This window comes from Heloderma suspectum, chromosome 3 (genome assembly GCF_057233095.1).
Source record: "Heloderma suspectum isolate Gila_16-S chromosome 3, 16-S_ref, whole genome shotgun sequence".
In the NCBI taxonomy this organism is placed as follows: Eukaryota; Metazoa; Chordata; class Lepidosauria; order Squamata; family Helodermatidae; genus Heloderma; species Heloderma suspectum.
Genome location: NC_139460.1, coordinates 213,935,715 through 213,960,743, shown reverse-complemented (window position 1 = coordinate 213,960,743; position 25,029 = coordinate 213,935,715). Strand labels below are relative to the sequence as shown.

Here is a 25,029-nt window from a genome sequence, read left to right as displayed (position 1 = left end):
AGAGCTCAGGTCTGCGAACTGGTGTCTGGGGGCCGAACCGACAACTTCTCTCTGGGCTTGGACGCCCACTCCATCTCTGGCAGGGAATCAGCAGAAACAGGAAAAGTTACTGCCTCTCTCATGTGAGCCGCCTTCTTTAAAAGCAGGAAAAGAGCACAGCGCTACAGAGTGAACCATGCTCGCGCATTTGATGAAGTACTGGAACAGGGAAAAAGAGTGAGTGTGAATAATCACATTTCAATGTGATTGAATTTAACGTGACATTCTACCGACTTCTTTGTGCTAGCAAACACAATGTAGATTGGCCCCTGTTCACATTGCTCCAGATGACTTGCAGCCTTTCCAGCCACTGAGATTGATCCTTCAAGTATTCAGGTACTGAGCATTCATTTTCTGGGACATCAGGAAATCCCTTTTGATTATTTCTCCTATCCCTCCTCTACCGGCTTTGGAGGTCTGTTACAGCTTAGGCTAAGTTAAAGGCTTTCTAATGGGCCGTTCCTTTATTCATATAGCTGGCCACAGCCCCTATCATGTCACAACTTGCAAACTATTCCTGACAGTATGCTAGTGCCTATGAGGCCTAAAATATCATGTTGGTATTATCTGTTGGTATTATGACATCTTTTGTTAATGATGATCTGGGCAGCTGCTGAAATCATTCTAAGTTCAGGTTCTGAATGGCTATTCACCTGGCAATCATTCCAGCGATAACGTAGTTACACTTGCATGTATTGGGGTGGGGTGGGGTGGGGTGGGGTGGGGTGGAGGGAATCATCGCAAAAGAGAGAGATTAGTACTTACAGTTTTGGACCATAGCTCCATTCTGGAATCGGGGGGGGGGGGGGTAAAAAAAAAGTTTTGTGTTTTCAGTTTTAACAGCTACATTTGGTCATACATAAAATAAGGCACACTAAGTTGTACCTCGTATTTATAATGAAAAAGAATCTGCAAGACTCTTGAAGTGGGCAAGGTAGGAAAAAATGGCATTTCTTTCTGAAAGCTACTTTTCCCCATGGGAGAGCTGGTTAGATGTTTGGATGTTTTATCCTCATTGCTGCGACAGACTTATTTAATTTTATCTATTTATTTAATTCCCACTTCAATTGTGCTGACAGATCAATCTGTCATTAAAAAAGAACAGGATAGGTGTGCATACTTTCTGTTTGACACTAAAGAGCTGGTCACAAATAGGTTGTTTTGATGAGTCTTGTGAAAGATCACTTCCTTCCAAGCCTGATGGCATTATAAAAAATTCCCTTATACTTTAGCAACCTTTAATTACTTCACAACTTCGCATTGCAAGCTAGTGGAAGAACAAGGCAAGTGGTGAGAAGAGGCTGTTCTTTTCTTTTAATAGTCTTAAATGGAAGCATTGTATCCATCTATTTAAAAAGCCATCTCTTTTTCCAGATAAGATAATGTGTTGGAGAGGTGTCATTTGGTTAGTAATCACTAGGTACAATATCCCTGAGAGAAGCAACTATTATTTCATACTGGTTAATTTCTATACTGTCTTGATAGCTACAAGAGAGAGGTTAGTTTTTGTTTTAAACTGTGTTCAGGTGCTAAGAAAAAAGAAAGTGTTGTCAGTGCACATTAGAATTCAATACATGCAGATGGAGAACACTGCAGCTTATGAATTCAGGATTCCTAAAGTGAATTCCTCCCAACTCCCTCCATATTAGGAACATAGGCATCTCCATCCTTTTTCCACCCTGTGTCCATCGTACTTGTCTCCTATTTGTATTTAGAGGGTGCATTTGTCTGATCCCTAAAGTAGATGACATCTTAAAAAGGGGGCAGCACACAAACCATAATGCTAATTTATAGCAAGTTCGATGGGACCTGCTTATTCAGAAACAAGTGGATATGTGTAAAACTATTTAAAACTCACAAGGGGTATTCAAAACTCACAAGAGTACTGCAAGCAGGGGTTTTATCTTCCACTTACCAGAACCAAATGTTTCAGGTGATCGGGGGAGGGAACTGCATGCAGAAGTGAAAAAGGAAGATGGGAGATAGGTGGTGGAGGAGGGAGCTTTCCCTTTTTCACCTGCCTCCTGCCTCCTTCTGCTAACATGTCAACCATGCATACATACCCCTCCCTGAAATATCTGTTTCTGTCAAGAAGAATATGGGCTTCTCCACATTAGGGATGTACGAAAATCACTTACCTGTTTGCGGATTATGTTTATGGTGGGGGGGGAGACGTTCCGTTCCTCCCCCCCGGAATCCTCCACGGCCGGCTGTGCTCTGCGGCAGCTCCATGGAGCAGCCAGCCAGGCCCAGCCAGGCCAGAGCCGTCCGCAGCCGGATTTCCGGCCGCAGAGGGCTCTGGGGGGGGGGGGAACCGCATACGCAAATGGCGGCGGCTACGGCCACCACCATTTGCATTCCTTACTTTTGATGTCTTAATCTACATAAATATTTACGTAGACTAAGACGGCGAAAATAAGGGGAACACAAATAGCGTAGCAGACGCTATTTGCGTTCCCCTTATTTTCGCCATCTTAGTCTACGTAATTATTTACGTAGACTAAGACGGCCCAAAATAAGGAATGCAAATGGCGGCGGCCATAGCCTCCGCCATTTGCGTATGCCTTTTTTTTTTTTTTACCCAGACGTTTTAGGCTACGTAAAAACTTACATAGCCTATCATGTGTGTGTAAAAAAAAACAAAAACCTGCAAATGGTGGTGGCAGCGGCAGCCGGTTGGAAGACCAGCCACTGCAGCCGCCACCGCTGCCGCCGCCGCCACCCGGAAGATCCGCCCCAGGTAAGTCTCGTCCCGGGGGGATCTGTGGGGGGGGGGCGGGGGGACAGGCCGTTCCGCCACAGATTTTGGGGGGCCGAATGCACTGGCATTCGGCCTCCCCGAGATCCGTGGCGGAATTCTCTGCCATCCCTACTCCACATGGGGCTTTTATCCTGCGGTCAAGATTGGTTACTCATGGAAATTTGTGTGTCCTTTACATGATGCCGTCAAGCTCCAGGACCTCTCCCATGCTTTCTGACCTTTATCCCATTTTTTAAAGATTGTGGATAATGAGCTATTTAAATATTGCAAGTTGATTTTCTCAGTGAGAAGATGAAGTGGTGCCATAACACAGTGCTAGCTAGTGGCTGTATAATGAAACATATAGAGCTTGCAGATAAAGGAACTCCCGAGGGGGGGAAGCAGAAGTGCATGAAAAGGGACGATCTTAATCTCACAAAAAATATGCAAGCAGACACCCTGGTAAAGTTGCAGGATAAAAGACTTGGTGTGGAGAAGCCCTATAAGGAAGAAATGTCACTTATGTGGATAGGTTAGATTTAGTCAGGGTGGGGGTCAACCAGTTGCTGACTCCCAACCTAAGAGAGGATGACAGAATCCGAACAATGCACATGTGTCTCTAGGTGCCATATAGTAAACTAATAACTGCAACATAAGGCCATTGTGAGGAAGATTAGATGAGACACAGCTGAAGAATAAGCAATGCAACTAAGAGCCATTCCAAATAGAAGCAAGTTAACCTGCAGGGTGGTATGGCCGAAAGGGTTCACATTCCTGACCATGGGATTTTCCATTATTTTAAAAATGAGCCCCCTATAAAATGTATAGCTTTTCTGGAAATGTAACACTGCTGCCTGCTTTCCTGGACTATTTCTGTTGGGAGTCTATGTTTAAAAAAACATATTCTCCAGATCAGGGAATCCTGCCATTTGTCCAAGTTCAGCTGCAAGTCCATGACCAAGCCTTTTTAAAACATATGCCCAAGTTGTGAAATGAGAGGCACAACAAAACTACTGGGGCGGAAAACTCCAAATGGTGTGGAAGTAATGTCTAAAGTGTACTGGAGATTACAGTCATTTCCATGAAGCAACGCTTCAGCAGGGTAGGGATACTGCAGCAAAAAGCAAACAGGGAATGGCGGGTGGGGGAGGGGAGACAAAGTATAAATTAAAAAATAATTATTCCATCCAGCACGGTTCTTGGTTATATAAATGGGGGGAGAGAGACATATATTGTGCCAAAGTGAGGAGACATATGTGGCTCCGCTGCCGTGCTGGGAAAATAAAATTTCTAACGCCAAAGAAATAATCTCAGGACAGCATTTGAAGAACTGTGTACAGCAGAATTCCCCAAGCAAGCTACCCCATGAATGGGAAAGGGAAATAAAAGGAGTGAATCCATATAAGCAGGCAGTGATGTATCTGACAGCAGAAGGAACAGGAAAAGCTACCCACTTTGCAAAACCCTCTTTTCCCGGAATCATCCCTTCATATTAAACCATTGCAAACTTCCAGTTACTGTTTCCAGGATTATGTTATATTGGCATATTTACCTGGACATAAACCACTGTTAATTTCTTCAGGACACAATTAAATGTGCACATGTCCTGACCTTTAGGAAAATGTTAAAGACTTACCTATTTCAGACTGCATTTGGTTAATTTTAGTGTACTGTGGTTTTAAGTGAGGCTTTCTGCTACTATCTTATTTGTTATATATTGAATATTGATTATTGCTTTTATTGTTTGATTATTTATTTTATATTTTAAAGTATGTTGTGATCTGCTTTGTGTGGGTTTTTACCCTGAAAAGTGAGCTAAAAATCTAACTAATAATAACAGAAGCATAAGAACATAAGATGACCCATGCTAGATCAGAGCAAAGGCTTATCTAGATAAGCATTCTGTTCCCACAATAGCAACCAGATGTTTAGGGGAAGCTCACAAGCAGGACAAAAGCGCAATAGCACTCTCCTGCTCAGGTCCCCTAACTACTGGTGTTCAGAGGCATACTGCTCAAAATCCTCCCTGCAGCTGCTATTTACCCCAAGAGACAGGATGTGTTGTATATAACTGAAGAATTGCCTTTGTCTAGAGGAAAAGATTCCTTTGATCCAAAAATGCATTGGTAATTTCTCTCTAGCTTCTTGAACTCCAAGAAGACCTGATTTGACTATAATTTCAAATAGTTGTGAGCATTGGGAGTCAGTGGGTCACACCCTCTATATCAGCAGATCATTGCGTCTTTAACCTGTCTCACCAAGGAATCTAAAAGCATTATATAAACACATAAGAACATAAGAAGAGCCAGGCTGGGTCAGACCAAGGGCCCATCTAGTCCAGCATTCTGTTCACACAGTGGCCAACCAGCTGTTGACCAGGAACCCACAAGCAGGACATGAGCGCTTGTCTCTTGTTTATGGACTAGAGCAACTATTTTTGGTGTTTTCTATACTTGAGAAGACTTGAAAAATTTGGTCTTGGCTGTACAGAGGCTGAGCATAATTAAGGAACGGGCATCAGATGAAATACAGTCTTGTTTATGTAATAGGTTAGAAAAACAGCATCCTGAGATGCATTCAAGCTTTTATCTAAACTAGTTTGAGATTTCATATCTTTCCACAGGATGGGTTCCGTCCTGTTTGTCATAATAACTTATGACTTCAAGAAATTTCAATGAGGTGCATTAAAGTGGCTCATTCCTAATGTTGTGTTATGGATATGGAACTCATTCCCTTCTGAGCATACAATTGTGTAAATGTCCAATAAATGAGCTTTATAAACATGCCTTTCCACTTGTCTTGTTTGTCTTCCTTATTCTCTTCCTGCTGTGTTTATCAGTTCTAGAAATTCAAGTTATATTTGTTTGATATTTGGCAGTAACTTAGAGCTGCTTCACAGGTTCTTTATATGTGTGCACCTAAGATCTTTTACATTGACCTGTTTTGCACGACAAGGCAGCCCATCATGGGTTAATTTGCCTTCAAGGAGCTGCAGCACATGAGCCCATGGTTTGTTCTAGGGTTATGCAAGGGTTGTTCAACCCTCGAATAACCCTCCCCAGCCGGGTCTGCATGACGTGACGAGCCATGGCAACCCCAGTTGGAGGTTACATATTCATAATTCTATTTATTTATTTATTATTTCATTTCTATTCTGCTCAATAGCCGAAGCTCTCTGGGCAGTTCACAAAAATAATGACGGATGGCATGCACTCCAGCTCCTTGAGGGTAAATTAACCCATGATGGGCTGCTGTGTCATCCGAACTAGCCCAGTGTGACATTTGTATATACTCTCAGAGGACCAGGATTGGCTATTTCTTCCTGTTATGCATGCCTGGTTGTAAGTCCAGGATGCTTGCCTTGCAATGTGCAAAACAGCCCTGTGAGTACAATCCTGGAATGTTGTGTGCAGCTCATGTTAGCCAGTTCAGAAGTATTGCAATTCTCCAAACCTCTGATCAGATGAGAGTAAGGTTAGCTTTACATTTACATGGAATATGTTTCTCACTTAGTGATTGCAGTTGTACAACCATCACTTTAAAGAAAAGTTTAGAAATATTGCAGATCAATTCCAGAAATAAATCTCTGGAAGCTCTTTAGATAGATCTATCTAAACCTGGAGAAGGACGAACAGAGGAAGAAAAGATGTCTGATCAAGTAAGCATAGTGGAAGAGATTGGATACAGCACTGGTTGAGATATCTTTTATGTTTTATACATAAGTGGATAACTTATCCACTTATGCATGGGTAAGTTGTGAAGGAACTGCACATCCTGAGGATGCCTCTGCTCTCGATTGGAAGGCACTGAAGACAGATCTAAAGAATTTGGGGGTAAGACATTTGCAGAAAATGTCACTAGAGAGAAAAATCTGAAGTCAATAAGGCACAGAAAGCAACTATAGTTTCACATGATAATGGTTATGAAGATACTGCCTTATCAGCTGAAGTGTATTCGCTGTTCCAATTGTAGTTTTTCCAACAATCCGTTAGGAAGCTGTAACCATTAAAAAAATGTGCTTGCGATGAGCATATATTATTTAAGTCAATTAATGAGATTTTTTCATCTATTCTAACAACATAATAATAGCCAAGTTTACTTGGAAGAAAGTCCAAGTGGGTTTCATGAAAACTTACTGCCAAATGAGCATGCTTAGGATTGCAGCTTCCTTGAGAATGTGTTCTTGGAACCTAAATATGTCTGTTAAGGGAGCAGAAAGGTAAAAGGATATTTAATTATTTCTCTCCCTTTTCAGAAAGCAGCTAGAGGATAATGAGAAGGAAAGAGAAAGGGGGTAACGGAGAAACTGAGGCAAGTTGTGTAAAGATGGAGTATAGATCTCCAAGCCAGAGAAATCAGCAAGGTCTATTAGTCACGTCCATTCTGCACGTTTGCGCTTCAAGCAGGACTGCGGCAGACATGCTTTTTTTGTTTTTGGTTAAAAAGCCTCATCGGAGCGTTATGGAATTGGAATGTGAAGGGTAATTGAGCTGAAAGCCATTCTCTTCCTGCAGTCGGTGCGATAGGAGTGATTGAAGCTCCCTCAAACGCAGCCTGGGAATCCTGATGAAAGTCCGTATGGCAGCCGGACGAGAGGGAGGAAAGGAAAAGAGGGAGAGAAACATGGCTTACTATCTTCTGTGTGTAGCTGCAGAATGGCCAACCTTTGTTTATTTTTCTTCTTCTTGCCCATCAAGATAATTGTCCTGGATAATACTGTGTTTTGGTTGTAATTTATTGTAACTGGGTGTCCTGGTACTTCAATTTCTTTTTAATTTTTTTTTTACAATTCTCACAGTGGTATGAAATTGTATTTTAGTAAGATGTCATTGCTTAAGGAAGTAAAACTGAGTTCATCTGAAGTTGGCTGCTGACAAACTAAGGCATGGGTAGGCAGAAGGTAGATCAGGATCAACTGGTAGGTCACCAGGTGATTTACAGTAGATAGAATTCTCTCTCCAGACTCCACTGAAGTCTGCCTAACACCAACATTGTCATTCTCTCAGCACCAAGTTAAGACTTTCCTCAACTCCCAGGCATTTGACAGCATATGTATGATAAGGTTTTTAACTGGTCCCGAGATGTTTATTGTTGAATGTATTAAATTGTTTTGTATGTAAAAGCTTTTTATATTATGTTTTATATTGTATTTGTAATGTTGAAATCTTTTGTAAATCGCCCAGAAAGCTCTGGTTCTTGGGCAGCATAGAAATGTCAATAAATTATTATTAATAATATCTCTAATAATAATAATAATAGATCACCAGAGGTTTCTGCTGATCTAATATAATAATAGATCACCAGGGGTTTCTGACTCTCAGTGGCTTAACACTAGCAACAACAATAAACTGTTCTTCCTCCTAAATTAAGTTGCTGAAAACAAGGAAGAAAGCTTGGTGGGAAAACAGGAGTAGCTTTGTGTGCAAAATGATTTATGTGCAAGGTCTACTTCTGATATTGAAAACCAGAAATTCCTGGGCTGAGCATGTACTCAAAGGCATCTTGTTCTGCAATTCTGTGTCCACCTTCCCAAGTCACTGTTTTGGACCAGACTCCAGTTAGTGGACATCAAGGCTCTAGTGAAAAACAGAGTAAATCCCACAAGCATAAAGTCTGCCTATTTTTTTATTTATTAAATTTATTAATCGCCCATCTGGCCAGTCACCCAGCCACTCTGGGTGATGTACAAAGCATATAACAAAACAGTTTAAAACAATACAATTCTACAATAATTTTTTTTTCTAAAATACCCTAACCCACCCCAAATGCCTGCCTGAATAACCACGTTTTTAATGCACAGCAGAAGCTCATTAAAGAGGGGGCATGGCAGAGTTCCCTAGGGAGGGAGTTCCACAGAGTGGGGGCCACCACAGAAAAGGCCCTCTCCCTCGTCCCCACCAGTCTAGCTGTCCTGGCTGATGGGACAGAGAGAAGGCCATCCGAGGCTGATCTTGTTAAGTGGCCTGTCTGGTGTTGCTGGAGGCGCTCCTTAAGATAGGCTGGGCTGGAACCATATAGGGTTTTAAAGGTCAAAACCAGCATCTTGAATTTGGCCCAGAAAACAACTAGTGCAACTCCTTCAGCACTGGAGTGATGTGATCTCGCCGGCGGTCGCCTTTAATCAGGTGAGCCGCCGCGTTCTGTACCAGCTGCAGCTTCCGAACCATCTTCAAGGGTAACCCCACGTAGAGCGCATTACAGTAGTCTAAACGAGAGGAGACCAGGGCATGTACTACTGATGGGAGCAGATGGTCGGGACGGAAGGGGACACCTGGGCCTCCATGGACAGCTGGGAGTCCAAAATGACCCCCAGGCTGCGGACCTGGTAGCCATACCCCATTCAACACCAGGTCAATATCCCCCAGCCTCCTCTTGTCTCCCACCAAAAGTACCTCGGTCTTGTCAGGGTTCAGCTTCAGCTTATTCCTCCCCATCCAGCCACTCACCATCTCCAAACATTTGGAGAGGGATTCTGTGGCCAACCTTGGTGAAGATTTGAATGAGAGGTAGAGCTGCGTGTCATCCGCATATTGATGGTACTGCACCCCAAACCTCCTGATGATCCCAGCGGCTTCACATAGATGTTAAATAGCATCGGGGAGAGGATGGAACCCTGTGGCACCCCACGAGTGAGTGGCCATGGGTCTGAAACTTCCTCTCCCAGTGCTACCCTCTGGTACCTGCTGGAGAGGAAGGACCAGAACCACCGCAATGCCCAACCCCTCCAGGCTGTCCAGGAGGATACCATGGTCAACGGTATCAAAAGCTGCTGAGTGGTCAAGGAGAACAAGGAAGGAGCATTCACCCCTATCCAGAGCCCTCCTGCCTACCCCTGATCTAAGGTTGTTGTTGTTGTTGTTGTTGTTGTTATTGTTTTAATAATCACCACATTAAGGATATTAGATTCCCAGACCTACAATCCCTATCTGTAGACACATGACCTTCATAAGGTTCTGCATTGATTCTTATTGGTGAGGTTATATTTTTGTTCTCTCTTTTTTAACTGATGTCTTTTTATCCCATATTTAAAACCACTAATTTCCTACTACTAAGTTTTCTAAGGCTTCATATTAGTTGCACGTCCACACCCTTCCTTCTGCATTCTTTTATGGTTGGCATAAACCTAATGTATTTTCTTACTGTGCTTTTCTCCCTCTCTCTCCACAATCTTGTACATGCAGACAGATTTAATCTGATGGGTATACACAGTAAACAAATAGTCTAATGGGGATAAATAGTAAACAGATTTAATCTGATGAGGATAAATAATAAAATAGAAAGGCTGGGAATCTGATGAGAAAGAATAATCTGAAACCATAAAATTATCGCCACTTGAGAGTGAGTGTGGTAGCCAGCTTTCCTGGCTTCAATGGAATCAAATAATACACTGCAGCAAATGAAGTTGTACTGCTCAGACTCATGCTGTTTGCCTGAGGAGGGGGTGAGCAGAAGATCAATCAGTTCTGGTCCGAACTCATCAGGGGCTTGCAAGTGTCTTGTATGACGGTGCACATTGCCTAGTGTTACTGATTGCTATGTAGACAGTGTTAAATGTGTCTCATTAATATTTGTGTTGATTCCTTTTCTAAACTCTGGTGTGTGGAGAAGATGTGTCTTATCTCTCCCCCACAGGCTTTCTTTCTAGAGGATTCCACTTCCTCATGACAAACCTGGTCTTCGTAGCAACTGGGCTACTTTCCCTGATTGCCAGAGGAAGGATGAACTAGGCACTGACACAAAAATCATAGGAATTCAGCAAAAAGCAGTTAAAGCTAAATTAAAATAGAAGAAAAGGCTGTCCTTCATTTGTGCAGATGGAATATTGGTTTCTTTGCTCAATTAGGTTTGTAAATCTATCAAAAGAGACAATTTGCACATGGAATTAACTTTGTTCTAAATACATTTTGGGGAAAAATCATGTAGTGTGAGATATGGATTGGTGTAGTTGATTATTTAATCAATATTTCTCTGCCTGATCTTAAGTTTTTCATTTAGTTTGAGAAATAGGGTGAATTTTGCAAAGAGGTATGCCTGGCATGTCTGCTTCTCCATCTTACAAAAATTATTTTCCTCTTGATTTACTCTCAATTAAACTGGGATTAGCTGCAGGATACTTCATAAACTTCTATCCATGCTTCTGTGGGCAATTTTTAAGCCCCACCCAAATTATATCTGTCTGCAGGAGCCTCAAAGCCTTTGTCATCCTATCGGGCTTTCCACCACATGTAACTTTTCTCTCCTTTGCCAGAAAAGCTGTATCTCTTCTACAAGACTATCAAAACTACAGAGGTCCTATTCTCCTTTGCATCTGATCATCCTCTATTTTAAATTATTTCCCATATGTTTCCAAGATAACGTGTTTCATTCGCATTCTGTTGTTTAAGTGAGGTAATTTTGCCCCAGTTTTCATACCCCAAACTTCTCAAAATCTTAATACAAAATACTAGCAACTTTGTCTGCCTCCTTTGGATTATTATTTCTCTGGTTATCTGTCTGTTATTTAATCGTTCATGTTAAGGCCTAACATTCAAATTCCTTAATTCCTTTTGCTTTTCACAATGGTACTGTTATCATTGTATCTACAAGCAAAATGATGGTAATTTTAAAACTTTTTCCTAACAGGAAAAAAATCCTTTTAACTTTTTGAGGATCTATTTATAACAGTTTCCAATATGCTATGAATGAGGAGGTTACAATTTATTTAAAATCATGAACTGTGCTACTTGAATGATTTATTCTTCATAATAATATGCTATGTATTTATAAAAGAATGTTCAGATGATCAGAGTAATAAATTGACTGCAATAAGCATAATGGTTTGATTTGTTTTAAAATATATATTATATAGACATATTTTTCATGGAAATTCGATTTGTGTTATTCAGGTAGTTCTGATGATTGTCCAAATTGTGGTTTGGAGAATTGAGGACATGTTTTTGACTTGCAGCCTTGAAATGGACCAAGGAATATGTGTAGGGGAGGAGAGGATATACAATAACCATAGTTTTCCATGATGTCAAAATCAGACAAGTATGGTTTCTTATAATCAGTCTTTCCATTCCTAGTGTCTTCCAGATGTTTTGGGGCTACAACTTCCAACAGCCCTAGCCAGCATGGCCAATGGTCAGGGATGATGGGAGTTACAGTCCAAAACATCTGGAGGGCACCAACTTGGGGAAGGCTGCTCTAAACCATGGTTTGCAAACCCACTCCAAATCATGGTTTCAGAACACAAGTTGCTAACCATAGTTTCCCTAATTTGGCTTATTTATTTATTTAAAGTATTTTAAAGCTGCCCTTCATTCTAATGGATTCCAGGGCAAGATACAAGAGGCGTGAAAAGACTAAAACATAACACAGTAAACAATAAAATGAATTATAATAAAAACAAATCAGAGGCATAAATACAGCAGAACAGACTAGGTGTTAACTAGCTTTAAATCTTTAAAGTCCCTGGGCAAATAAATAAGTTTTAACCTCTTGCTGGAATGACAGTAACGTTGGTGCCAGTTGACCTTCTATAGGGAGGCCATTCCAAAGACTATGGTTATCACAACCCACAAATTGAGGTGGGAATCCATGTGTGAAGGGGTAGTGTGTGAGCTTGTGAAATCTCCAGATTATGGTTTGGAGGATCATCTGAACTGAGCCAATGACTCAGTCCACATGTAATGCCAAACTTATGTGAACTGGCATAATATGCTTTAATAATTAAATTTGCTTAATGCATATAAACACACTAAAAGTGATAACTAGGTGCTGATATTATTTTAAATAATAAGGAAACACTGCCACCTTTACATTATCATAAAACTGGGGCTAGCAGCCCCTACCTGTACCTGATGAAAATAGAAATACTAACAGTACAAAGAACAACCGGTCATACCTTCATAGTAAATTAGTGCTTACAGCATGGACTGTATAAATAATATCCTACTACTTTGATTTAAAAAAAATGGTAGGGGGCAGTAGGATGTAACTTAAATGAAATGTTGACAGAATTCTAATGAAGGTAAAAACACAGATTTTTGCAAGGGTTTGAAATGGAAGGCTGATATGATGTGATTATTTAAGGATTATTGTGAGGACTCCAGTGGAAAATGCTGAAGGAAAAATTGTTAGTGACACATGCAGGTGATGGTGGAATGCAGCCCCCTGTAGACTGAAGAAAGGAGGCTTTAATTAATTAACTTGTTCTTTAGTAGATGTCATGCGCCTCTTCAGTTAATTACTCATCCACCTGCTTCTGAGCATCTTTGGACACATGTTTTTAACAACAAAAGAGGGAGTGAAAGAAGAGCAGCTGGAAGAGCCCTGCACTTGTGCCTAGCAGCAGAAGCCTCAGACACAAAATTAAGCTGGTGAAGCTTTTCCTGCCCGTTTGTCTTCATGCCAGGGAAAGCTTCACTAGTTGATTTTCTGCATGTCAGGCTGCTCTCAATGGCGATGAACAGTGCCAGTAAAAAGGAGTCAATGCCATGTGGGAGATCTCTCAGTTTCTGGCTCAGGAAAGAGGTAGAAGCCTTGGAGACCTGGATGTGGAAGAAACAAATAGAATCACCCATTGCAGACGCTGAAGCTCAGATTCAGCTACTGGTCTCGTCAGCTTTGGTATGCAAAATGTGGGGAGGTTCCATTTTGTCCTTTTTCTCAGGCAGCAAAATGGCTTGGGCTGGCCCTGTCTCCTTGATTTATTAGGGCAACACCAAGAGCAATGTCATAGTGGCATTTAGGAAAGAAAGAAAGAAAGAAAGAAAAAGAAAGAAAGAAAGAAAGAAAGAAAGAAAGACTGACTCAATCCTGTAGGACCCCTGGATAAGAAATGTGTATTTCTCTTTCCAAGAGAAATCTCATTAATTTCCAAAGAAAATGTGTGTGTGTGTGTGTGTGTGTGTGTTTGTGTGTGTGTGAACTTGCCATTTATTTTATTATACAACTTTGAAAAAAAGTCATGTTTCTAATATTGGAGGGGGAGAATGCTGAAAGCATGTGAACAGTTTTCTACTAATGTTTTGGAAACCAGTAAAACCTTTTGACATAGCTTTTTGTAAACAGGCTGTGGAAGTTATGTTTTTTTCTTTCTTTCAAAATGTTATTAAATTTAAGAAGACATATAAAGGAAAAGAGAACAGAGAAAATAAACTAATCACATATTATTAATTGCAAAGTAACATTAAAAAACAACAGACCAGGTAATAGATTATAACAGCGGATACATTTTGCCATATGTTCAGGTTAACTGTAATCCAAAATCTTATAAAAAGAGAGCAGTTTAAGAAAATAATTGGGTTTAGGCTGCAATCATATACACTTTCCTGGGGGTAAGTCCCACTGAACTCAGTGGGTCTACTGAGTAGAAATGTATAGGATTGCACTGTTAATGTATCTTCCCATTCCACAACCATCTAAAAAGTCTTGGAAAAAAATCAGATAAAGGAAGATAACACTCTTGTGATTTTAATAGTTGTACAGAAGAGGGAATTTGTGGAGGTGTAGCTTGTCATGGTGTGAGGATGAGAAAAGATGCACCTCTAGAACACATTATATTCAGCACAACTATTACAGTTCCAAGAACCTAGCTCCTCCTTTTCACTTGGTCACCTATCAAGCAGTGCCATGAATCACAGGACTATTGAGTGGAATGTTTTAATCATCTGAGGTTGGCTAATCATGTGTGTGTGTGTGCATGCACACTGCAAAACGAAATTGTTTTGTTTGACGATCTCTCCCCCCTCCCCCCAAATACCCTTTAAGTGCTAGTTACTAATTTTGAAGAAATGAGCCTCTGGGTTTATGAGGCAGAAGAAAGACTGTGCTGGCAGTGAAAAGAGAAGGGCAAGAGGTGTTTTATTGACCTCTCAATGGGACAGAGGCACTCTGTAAACTACTTTATTTGCTAATCACTTCTGTGAGGTCATGGGCTCTGATGTGGCAAATAACATCTAAAATCCTGTGGAATAGATCATGTTTGTCATACCAAAATGTCTTCTTTTCCCACTTGGTGCAAAACGTAACACAGGTTTTTTCTTCTAATGATAGGGCTGTTTCCATGACATGACTTTGGAACACAAAAGTGCTTTCTTTTTAACAGATCTTTTGTCAAGTCCATTCTTGTTGCATTTTCCCTTTAGGCACTCATTGGAAGTATTTATTCTTTTAACCGGTGCATTTTTGTCAGGTATTCATTTTAAAGAGCTTGTCAGTATTTCTCTGGACAGTTTGATTTGGAATGTAAGAAATTCATTCTTTCCTTGTTTACTGATGCGATAGTAGCGATTCTAAAGAGAATTCCATTATTCAGCTGGCCAGCTTAGGTTTATATATATGTATGTTGTTACACAAAGCGCTGTTCTCAAAACTGAAGACAAAGCTTTAGAATGTTATGGCCTTTCTGAAAGATACTACCGAGCTTTCGGTACATTGTGTCTGAGTTTGGAGAATTGGTTGTAGTGCTTTGATGTATTATAGTAGTTTAGGGTAAAGAAAGACCTCGCTCAGGTCTGAATAGTTTAGACACTCTGTTTTCAGTTTTTGCTCCTAATATCTCTTTGTTAGAGTATTCCCTGCAACTATTGTTGCTGTTTCTTACAACATGTCTCTTGCTTCCAGGATGTTGTATAGATCAGTAATACAATATTTTAAGAGTCAGATAAACTAATGAAGGTATGTGCTAAATATCCTATGTGCGAGGCAACCGAAATCTTCTCTCTTACTTCAAAGAGAAGGAAAAGGGGAAAAATACCTGGAGTTGCTCAACAGACTACTTTCTATATATTGTCTGTGCAAACTTTATTCTATATTTGGTGGGGTCTCTAAAGTTTTTACACTGTTGTCCCATCACAGGCTGTCTTTACAAACAAAAGATACTAAGCAGAAATAGTCCCCCCCCCTTTGGCTCAGCTCCATTCCTAATAGTTTACTCCATCTTACCATCATGCATTGTCCTGGGTAAGTCAAGGTCCACCAAGACTAGAGTGGAAACCAGGAACATTGGGAAAGACCACTGGTCAGGCTAGCCTTCTGCCTACTGGAGTTGTTTCCTGCTATGCTTTCTCTTGCTGCCAACTTACTCCATTCTGACCTGTCCCATCCATCCTGAGAAGATAAGAGGTTTTATCCTCACCAGCTGACCAACTTCAATTGCATTTAGCTTTGCTGCTGCCGCTGCTGCCGCTGCTGCCGCTGCTGCCGCCTTTCCCTTGATTACAGAAACAGCAGCTGTAGCTGTACAGCAACACAACTGAAGATCTGAGATGTCTTCCCCCTTTTCCTAAGGCAAATGCCTGCTTTCTGGGGGTTTCATAATGTTACAGTAGGGGTGTGCAGAGGAAATATTTTCATTTGTTTTTTCCATCCATTTTTAAAATTGCATTTCTTTCATTTTCCATTTCTTTTAAATGCATTCATGTAGGGTTTTTAAAAAATCATTCATTTCCCATTGATTTCAATTGAAGAACTGGACAGTCTTCTGCTGACTGTAATTTTGTGTTTTCTGTACAAATGGCATGATATTTTCAGGTATTCTACTACCCACCCTTCCCCATCATAAGACCAGGCAAATGTTAGACAAATTGGACAAATTGTCCCTATTTTATATATTATAGGTAATTATTAGCCTAACTGCTAGCTAATTGCTATCTAAACTAAATAGAGTGTTGCAAGCTGTCAATTTCACCGTGCTTTCTCTTTCTCTGCCTCCCTTTGACCTTTTGTGAAGTGTACAGGACGTTTCCATGCAGGTAGCAATGGTAGTCTGTTGCAGCAGATTAACACGTGTGAACCCTAAAGAAGAACAAATTTATTGTGGCATTTATTTATTTAAAATATTTCTTGGCTGCCTTTCAGAGCAGAAGCCCTCCAAAGGCAGCTTACAACAATAAAATACATAAAAACAATTAAAATATTAAAAGTGATAAAATGTAAAAACAATAAAAGCCAACAATAAACAATAAAACCCACAGTGATGTTAACAGCAGCAACAGTAGCAGTCATAATATGTTTTCAAGACCTTCTTAAAAGACTGCAGTGAGGGAGCATGGCCGACCTCTGATGGGAGCTTGTTCCAAAGATGTGGGGCCACTGCAGAGAAGGCCCTCTCACATGTGTTCACCCACCTGACTGCTCTCACAGGTGGGCAAATCAGAAGGGCCTCTTTTTCTGATCTTAAAGTGAGGGCAGGCTGATATGAGTGTAGGTGGTCCTTCAAGTAACTTGGTCCCAAACCATTTAAGGCTTTAAAGGTCAAAACCAGCACTTTGAATTGGGCTTGGAAACACACTGGTAACCAGTGCAGCTGGCGCAGTATAGGCATTATATGATTGAATTGGCTTGCCCCCACCAATACTTGGGCATCCGCATTCTGCACAAGCTGGAGTTTCCGAACCATCTTCAAAGGCAGCCCCATGGATAGCGCATTACAGAAGTCCAGCCTGGACGTGACTAGTGCGTGGATAACTGAGGCAAGGTCCATCCTCTCCAAATAGGGCTAGAGTTGGGGTACCAGCCTAAGCTGGTAAAAAGCACTCCTGGACACCACAGCCACCTGGGCTTCCCCAGTTAGCTCAGAGTCCAGGAGGACTCCCAAACTGCGCACTTGGTCTTTCAGGGGGAGTGCAACCCCATCTAAGACCAGTTGTAAGCCTCCATCTGAAGTAGTTGGTTTCCCAGCCCACAGTACCTCCATCTTGTCTGGATTAAATTTGAGCTTATTCACCCTCATCCATCCCAAAACCAAAGCCTCCAGGCAGACACTGGTTCAAGAGTTCCACAGCCTCCCTGGGATGTGCAGATGAAAATGAGAGGATGGGAAGCATACTGATGACATTTCATCCCAAACCTCCTGATGACTTCCCCCAGACATTTCATGTAGATGTTAAAAAGCATGGGGGACAAGATAGAACCTTGCGGCACCCCCCAGGCTAATGGCCATGGGGTGGAACCAAAGTCCCCCAGCACCACCTTCTGAGACCACTCCTCCAGAAAGGACCAGAACCACTTTAAAACTGTGCCTCCCAGGACCAGTCCAGATAAACAATCCAGAAGGATACCATGGTCGATGGTATCGAAAGCTGCTGAGAGGTCCAGAAGAACCAACAGCGTAGCACTCCCCCCATCCATTCCCCAGCATAAGTCATCAACCAGGGCAACCAGGGCTGTTTCTGTCCCATAACCGGGACTGAAACTTGATTGGAATGGATCTAAATAATCAGTTTCATCCAAAACAGCTTGGAGTTGTGAGGCCACCACATGCTCTAGCACCTTGCCCCAAAACTGCAAATTTGACACAGGCGGTAATTATCTGGAACCATGGGATCTAACTTTGGTTTCTTCGGCAAGGGCCTCACCACACCTTGCCGTCCCTCAAGGAGGCATTTACCACCTCCGAGGTCCAGATATCCAGCCCAGCTCTGGCAGATTTCACGAGCCAGAATGGGCAAGAATCTAAAGAACAAGTAGCAGTCCTCAGTCCTCCAAGCAGTTTGTCCACATCCTCAGGTTGCACAAGCTGAAAGGTATCCATAACATGACTAGATGGTGCAGCAGCCTTGTCCATATCAGACTCTGTCAAAACAATGTCATCCATCCAAATCAGCACAAATGTGAGCAAGTTTATCTGCAAAGTGTCTGACAAATTGTTCACAGCGGGCCTTTGAAGGTTCAAATTCTTGTGTTTCAAGGCCTACGTCCAAGAGGCCTTTAACCACATCAAAGAGCTCCACTGGACAGCACTGAGCAGATGCAGTGGTGATGGAGAAGTAGGATTTCTTCACCGCCATCACTGCCACAGAATAAGATTGCAAGTGGATTCTTACCTGTGTTTGATCGTATTCGTTCCGAGTCTTCTGCCATTTGCGCTGTAATCGTCAACACAGTCGTTTCATCGCCCTCAGCTCCTCAGAATACCAAGGAGCTGACACAGTTCTACGACTAGGTTGAGGACATTTGGGAGCGATCATATCAATAGCCCAGGTCATCTCCTCATTCCAAGCAATGACCAGGTCCTCGGCAGGACCGCCGCCTAAGCCTGCAGGAAACCCCCCAAGAGACCTCAAAAATCCATCCAGATTCATCACTCTCCAGGGGTGGACCATCGAATTTGTTCCCCCACGCCTGTGGATGTTACAGGTGGCCTGAAGGTCAAAATTGATCAGATAATGATCTGTCCATGCTGAAGGAGTCACCACTGGCTCCCCCACCCGCAGTTCATTTTCTCCCAATCCAGCATGGAAAACCAGGTCCAAAGTGTGTCCTGCCACATGTGTTGGTAGAGATGTACGAATCCCTTACCTGGCTCCGTTCAGGGGCATCCGCGGTGGGGGGGAGGCGCTCTGTCTCTCCCCCCAGAATCCTCCCCGGCCAGCTCCGCTCCGCTGCAACTCCACGGAGCTAGCGGCCAGGGCCGGCCACAGCCAGATTCCAGCCACTGCCAGGCTGCTGTGGCCGCAAGTGGCGGCCGCTATGCCGGCCGCCATTTGCGTCTCTGCTAAGCCATGATAGGCTATGTAAGTATTTATGTAGCCTATCACAGCAAAAGGCAGGGATGCAAATGGCGTAGCGGCTGCCATTTGCGTGGCTGCCTTTTGCCGTGATAGGCTATGTAAATACTTACGTAGCCTATTACAGCAAAGAGCAGGGGTGCAAATGGCATAGCGGCTGCCATTTGCACCCCTGATCTTTGCCGTGATAGGCTACATAAGTATTTACGTAGCCTATCATGGCAAAAAGCAGCTACGCAAATGGCGGCCACTATGACGGCTGCCATTTGCAGCTGCAGGGGCCGGAAGAGGAGCTGGAGCCGACACTGCAACCGCATCCGCCACCGCATCCACCGCCGCATCTGCCATTGCATCTGCTGCCGCCGCATCCACCAGTACCACCGCATCCGCCACCAGGTAGGCTCCGTCCCGGGGGGATTCTGTGGGGTGGCGGGGGGGATTGCCCCATTCCGCCATGGAATCCAGCCTCACTGGAGTCTGTGGTGGAATTCTCCAACATCCCTATGTGTTGGGCAAGATATTATTTGAGACAGGCCCATGGTTGACATGGCGGCCATGAAGTCCTGAGCCGCTCCTGACAAAGTAGTCTCAGCAAAAGCTTTTGTGGACACTGCCCACAAGACATTTTGTTGTTCAGACAGCGTATCTAATGCAAACAAGTGCCACAAATGCAACACTATAGAAATTAATGAAAATGAAGGGGAAAACAAAACAAATGGAGTTCCGTTAATGTTTCCCGTTCATTTTTGGTTTGAATGGAGTGCATTCATTTTGTGTTTAATTCAGTTAAACATGAAAGCATATCCCTAACTGCAGGATGGAGTTTACTTGATTTTCGTTCTCTTTTCAGGCACAGTTTTTATGCACATTTATTGATGTACTGAAGTGACTGGACTTCTCTTTAACTGTGGACACTTCTCCTTGCTCATTTGCTGGACAAGGCATAAGCATTCCTACCATCTCTTTTTGTCAGTTGATCTTCTTATGGAAGAACATCATGTAGAAAAACATTGTGGATGGCAGCTCTAATTTAAATACATTTCAAGGAAGATGGGAATGTTCATCAGTTAGATGACAACTACTCTAGAGGGCTGAAATGAAGTCACAGAGAGGGGATAGTGAAAATGGCAGTGGGGACTGCAACAAGTCTCAAACTGACAGAATCACAATTCCTTCAGTAGGCTATATTTGTGGCAAGGAACGTCATTAGAGATATAACAGGATTTGGTGTTCTTAACAATTAAGGCATAAGTAATCTATGTTGTGGTACTGAGCATGCACTTAAGGAAGCAATGGCTTTCTTGGATCTAACCAGATTCTAGCTAACCCAGCATTCTTTGTACAAATCTTTGCAACCCAACGGTACTAGGAGGTCCGTTGGAAATTGGCCAGTGTTGCATTGGTGGACTGAGGTCTGCTTGTTTTTGGATCATCTTCTTCTATTGGTGAAAAAATGTGCAAGATTATGGAGTGCAGAAGACAATAAGAAACAGAACATGCTTACTTGCTAATGCAAAACTTGTCCTTTTAGCCAATCACATTGTTGAATTGTAATGTGTTTCTGACTATTATGGTTTAAGAAGGACAGTGGGCATGAAAGCAAAGATAGATCTTGTTCAGTGGAGTGATGGACTACAAGCAAAAGGTACACGTGGAAACAACCAGATGACTGTACATAAGACAGCTATTACAGATATAACATCACCTGAAGTTATGGGCTTTTATGCACTCTAGGTAGATCTGGCTGGCATTTTGTTTGCTGAACTGCTGTTTTATGTATATAGGGACCAAATTGACATCCATTGTTCTCCTTCCATTTGTGCCTGAAGCCTAATTTAACTGCAGATTCCAAAGCTGCTCCATTTGAAAATGATTTTTGGCTTCCAGGAGTTTCAGACATTTATCCTGAGCCAGAAATATACACAGATTTGCGCTCTAATTTAATAAAGTCATCCAAATAATATGATTTTCTCCTATAACCATCGTTTATGTTTCACAGCAAAATGATAATGAGAAAGTCATTAGAAGTAATAAACAAAACAAAAGCTGCACAACTTAATCCTTCACTGAGTCTGACAGAGGGGCAGAAGAGAAATAATACTTGAATCCTAATTAGCTGATATAATGTTTTCAGTTGTGTGTTTGTTTTTAGCAAATGTTAAATGTTCCTTCAGGAGTGATTTTTTTAAAAGACATAAAATAGCGTTTCTGAGATAGGCAATACAGTCTTGTAAAGATATTATTTTTGTAGAATGCTGCTTTGCTACTATCAAGGTCACTTTTTCACATTGACTGGGCTCAGATGTCATGATAACCCCTGATGTGTTAACTAAGCCACAATGGCTTATTTAACCCATCGTTGGTTATCGTGTCATCTGTTGAGGATTTTTAAATCCACAATGGTTTATTTGGCTGAAATAACCCACTCTGATAACCCATGGTCTGCCGTAAGGGTTATTTAACCCACCGTGAGTTAGCATGTCATCTGGCATTCACCGTAGCTTATTCCCAATCACCTACAGAGTCAGCTGGCAAGAGCAGCCAAAACTGCTGTGGCCGCTCTGCTCCAACCTGCAGAGCCCTTTTTCTGAGATCTGACAAGCAACCCAGGGAGAACCACAGCCAAACAATCACTGCCTTCCCTAATACCACACTACAGTTACAAAATGACAGCTTTCCCCTAGTACAGTGACATCCTTACGCTATGGTGCTACCCTGCTTCTACAAGTTCCACAGTGACAGGCTGCCCTGATTGCTACTTTGAAACTGCGCAACTTGGGAAATAGTGGAAATAGGGCAACAGGGAAAGAACTGCTCAATTTTCCATGAAGAAGTGCATTTCTGTAGTTATCCACTACAGCATCTGGAGGCTCCCCATGAAGGCACTCCACCGGTGCAATTTCACCCCATTCCAGCAAACTGTCAAGGAACTAGAACTCCCACCCCCTTTTTCCTTTTGTGGCCAGCCCTCCCTGATTGCATGATCCCTTGGCTGCGAAGTAACACAATAACAGCCTCCCTGTCAGGAGGTCACACCTGCCGCCTTCTGAAATCCTCAGGTAGCCAGAATCAACACGCAGACAATAGGGCTCTTTTCCAAGGCTTTACTCCCATTCAACCTAATGACGCTTACAGATGCTAATTGCTTGATCCCACGAGTGAGACTTAAGACAGCTGCCTACTCCGGGGTTCTAAACTTAGGAATCAGTTGATCTCCATTTGGAGGGGAAGGTGGGAAACCTCTGTACTTATGGGCTAGGAGGAGAGAGCCCACCCTTTTCCCGTGGGGCATTGGGGCGCCGCTGTTGCTGTTGCACCAAGCGGGTTGAGCGCCTCCTCTCAGTGCCCGCCATCTCCCGCTTGACGCTGCGCCGGTGCCTAGCATCCAGAAACTGCTATTGCGCCTCCCTCTCCCTGCCAGGGTCACTATCACTCTCAGGAATGTGTACCGGGAGGGGCTCTCTCCCAGCTGCTCCTCTGAACAGCGCGCAGGTTCCTCTCCCACGGTTTCTATCTCTTCCTCAGAATCAGAACTGCTTTGGGGCTCTCTGGGCTCCGATCCAACCTTAACACTCCCCTGCTGAGAATGCCAGCCTTTCCAGATCGTGTGATCCTGCTACAGTAAAGTTACACAATCACAGACTTCCCTGATCACTACTATGAAAATGCACATTTGCACATTTGTGTAAAAGTAAAGAGGAAAAGATCCCTGTTTGCAACTCTGAAAATGAACAAATTTGGAAATGCACAAAAATGCAAAGGAAAAATAAAAAATAAAGAGGAACAGCAGTGGCTATGGCAGTGGGGGGAGGGATGCTTAATTGATGGATTTGGGGGGAGACTAGGGGAGACTGCCCATGAACTTTTGTCCTGATCCTGAAAACCTCCAAGGGTTTATTTGTGCCCCCCCCTTTTTGGTGCATCTAGGACTTTCCTTCCTCTGCAGTAGTTGTGCAGGGTTTTGATAGAGTATCAGGTGCTTCCTGGCTAGGAGAGGCTGCATGTGAAGTTTGGTCCTGGTCCTGCAAACCCCCAAGGTGTTATAGCCACCACCACCCTTCTTGGTGCACCTAGGATTTCCCCTAACCTCAAGGTGTAATTATACAGGGTTTTGATGGTGCATCAGGTGCCTCCCAACTAGGAGAGGCTGTGTGTGAAGTTTGGTCCCAATCCTGCAAATTTCCAAGGGTTTATTTGTGCCATCCCCTTTTTGGGACCCACCGGGATTTCACTCCTTGTAGCCACTGCTGCGATGATTGGGTGAAACAGTGCTACTGCTTGGGTGTGAGGACTGCAGTAGGACAAGGGACAGGGCAGTGAGTCAGATTAGGCACAATAGCTTAATAAACTACACACAGTAGCTTATTAGCCTGGTCCTATGGCGGGGCATCATGGACCCTTTCAAAAATAAGCTACTGTGAGTAGTTTATTAAGCCACCATGGTTTAAAGTGATGTCTGAATGTGGCCATTGGCTATTGGATTTAAAAAACCAAAACAACATTTCTTCATTACTCAATTTTTAACAGAACTTTTTCTTCCAAGCATCTTTTTGTTGGATTGTTTTTCTAGTGTTGTAACTAGCAACAGGGGTGCTTTTGTAGAACAAGGAGATTAACTCTGAAAATATAAGCCCCAAAGCCAGGCTTAGATTTAGAACTCCAAGGAAGATATTAAAATGTGCCTCCCTTCTCCTTTTTACCCCTCTCAGATACTCAGACAAACAAAGGGTATTAGTTTACTGGTTCCCTAATGTCTTCATGGACATACATCCCTTATGTTTCCCAGAGCAAGTTTCATCTTTGTTCGGTTAGTCTCCATTCTATTTCCTAGCTCCATTATTCCTGGCTACCTAATTTTTATGAATTCATATTTTGGCAGCTCTGCCTGTAATAAGTGGGAAACACATTATTGATGGTATTTATCCATAATTTCTGTTACGATGTATTTCTCATACAAAACAATGTTTTCTCTGGGTAGTAGTTCATGTTAATCCTATGTAGAGTAGAACCATTGAAATGAGTGAGACAAATTCTGACTAACTTAAGGTCCATGCATCTCAATGGGTCTACTTTAAATAGGACTAATATTGGACACTAGCCCAAATCTATATTTAATAACTACCCACAAGTATTGAGTAGTATCAGTAATAGTGGTCTTAATAAGCCACTTTATGACTCGCTGATGTTGCAAACAGCTGGGCTGTCTAAATTGTGCCATATTAAAAAAATAGTTCATGTACTGGTTAGGCAGGAAACTACAAAACCAGGGTGGCTGATGTCTCCAAAAAGAATACCCATCCTGCCAATCATCAGTTATTAGGCGGTCTAAAAGTGTTAGAAATATGTAAGAAATCCCATCACACCTTCCCTTGGCTCTAGTTACCTGTGCTGCTCTTGCCTCCCACCCCATCTCTGCCCATGGCAGCTCCTCCTGTTAGGCAGAATATTATAAGGGTAATATTAGAACGTTTATTAGACTTACATGGATTTTTCATGTTTAAAGGTTCCAGCCAGGGTGTAAACTGTGTCTGTGCTCCTGCACTAGCAGCGATGCCTCAGAGCCTGGAAAGCCCTCAAACCACCATCTTAAGGGTGAAATAGCATTTGCATGAATGTTTCCCTTAATATTGGCTTCTCTTAAGATATGGCTTGGGTGAGGATTTTAAGAAAAGCATAAAATCAGATCTATCACAGCTGTTTTGCTTGCCCTCCAACAGTTGCCTCCCAAGGCAGCCTACCTAGTTGTGCATAATA

The 25,029-nt window shown here is 42.5% G+C and overlaps 1 protein-coding gene across 1 annotated transcript in view; it reads left to right on the top strand.

Moving 5' to 3' along the window:
• Positions 1–25,029, top strand: part of CDH23 (cadherin related 23) — a 512,093-nt gene that overhangs the window by 187,965 nt on the left and 299,099 nt on the right. The gene's annotated exons all lie outside the window — the stretch shown is intronic.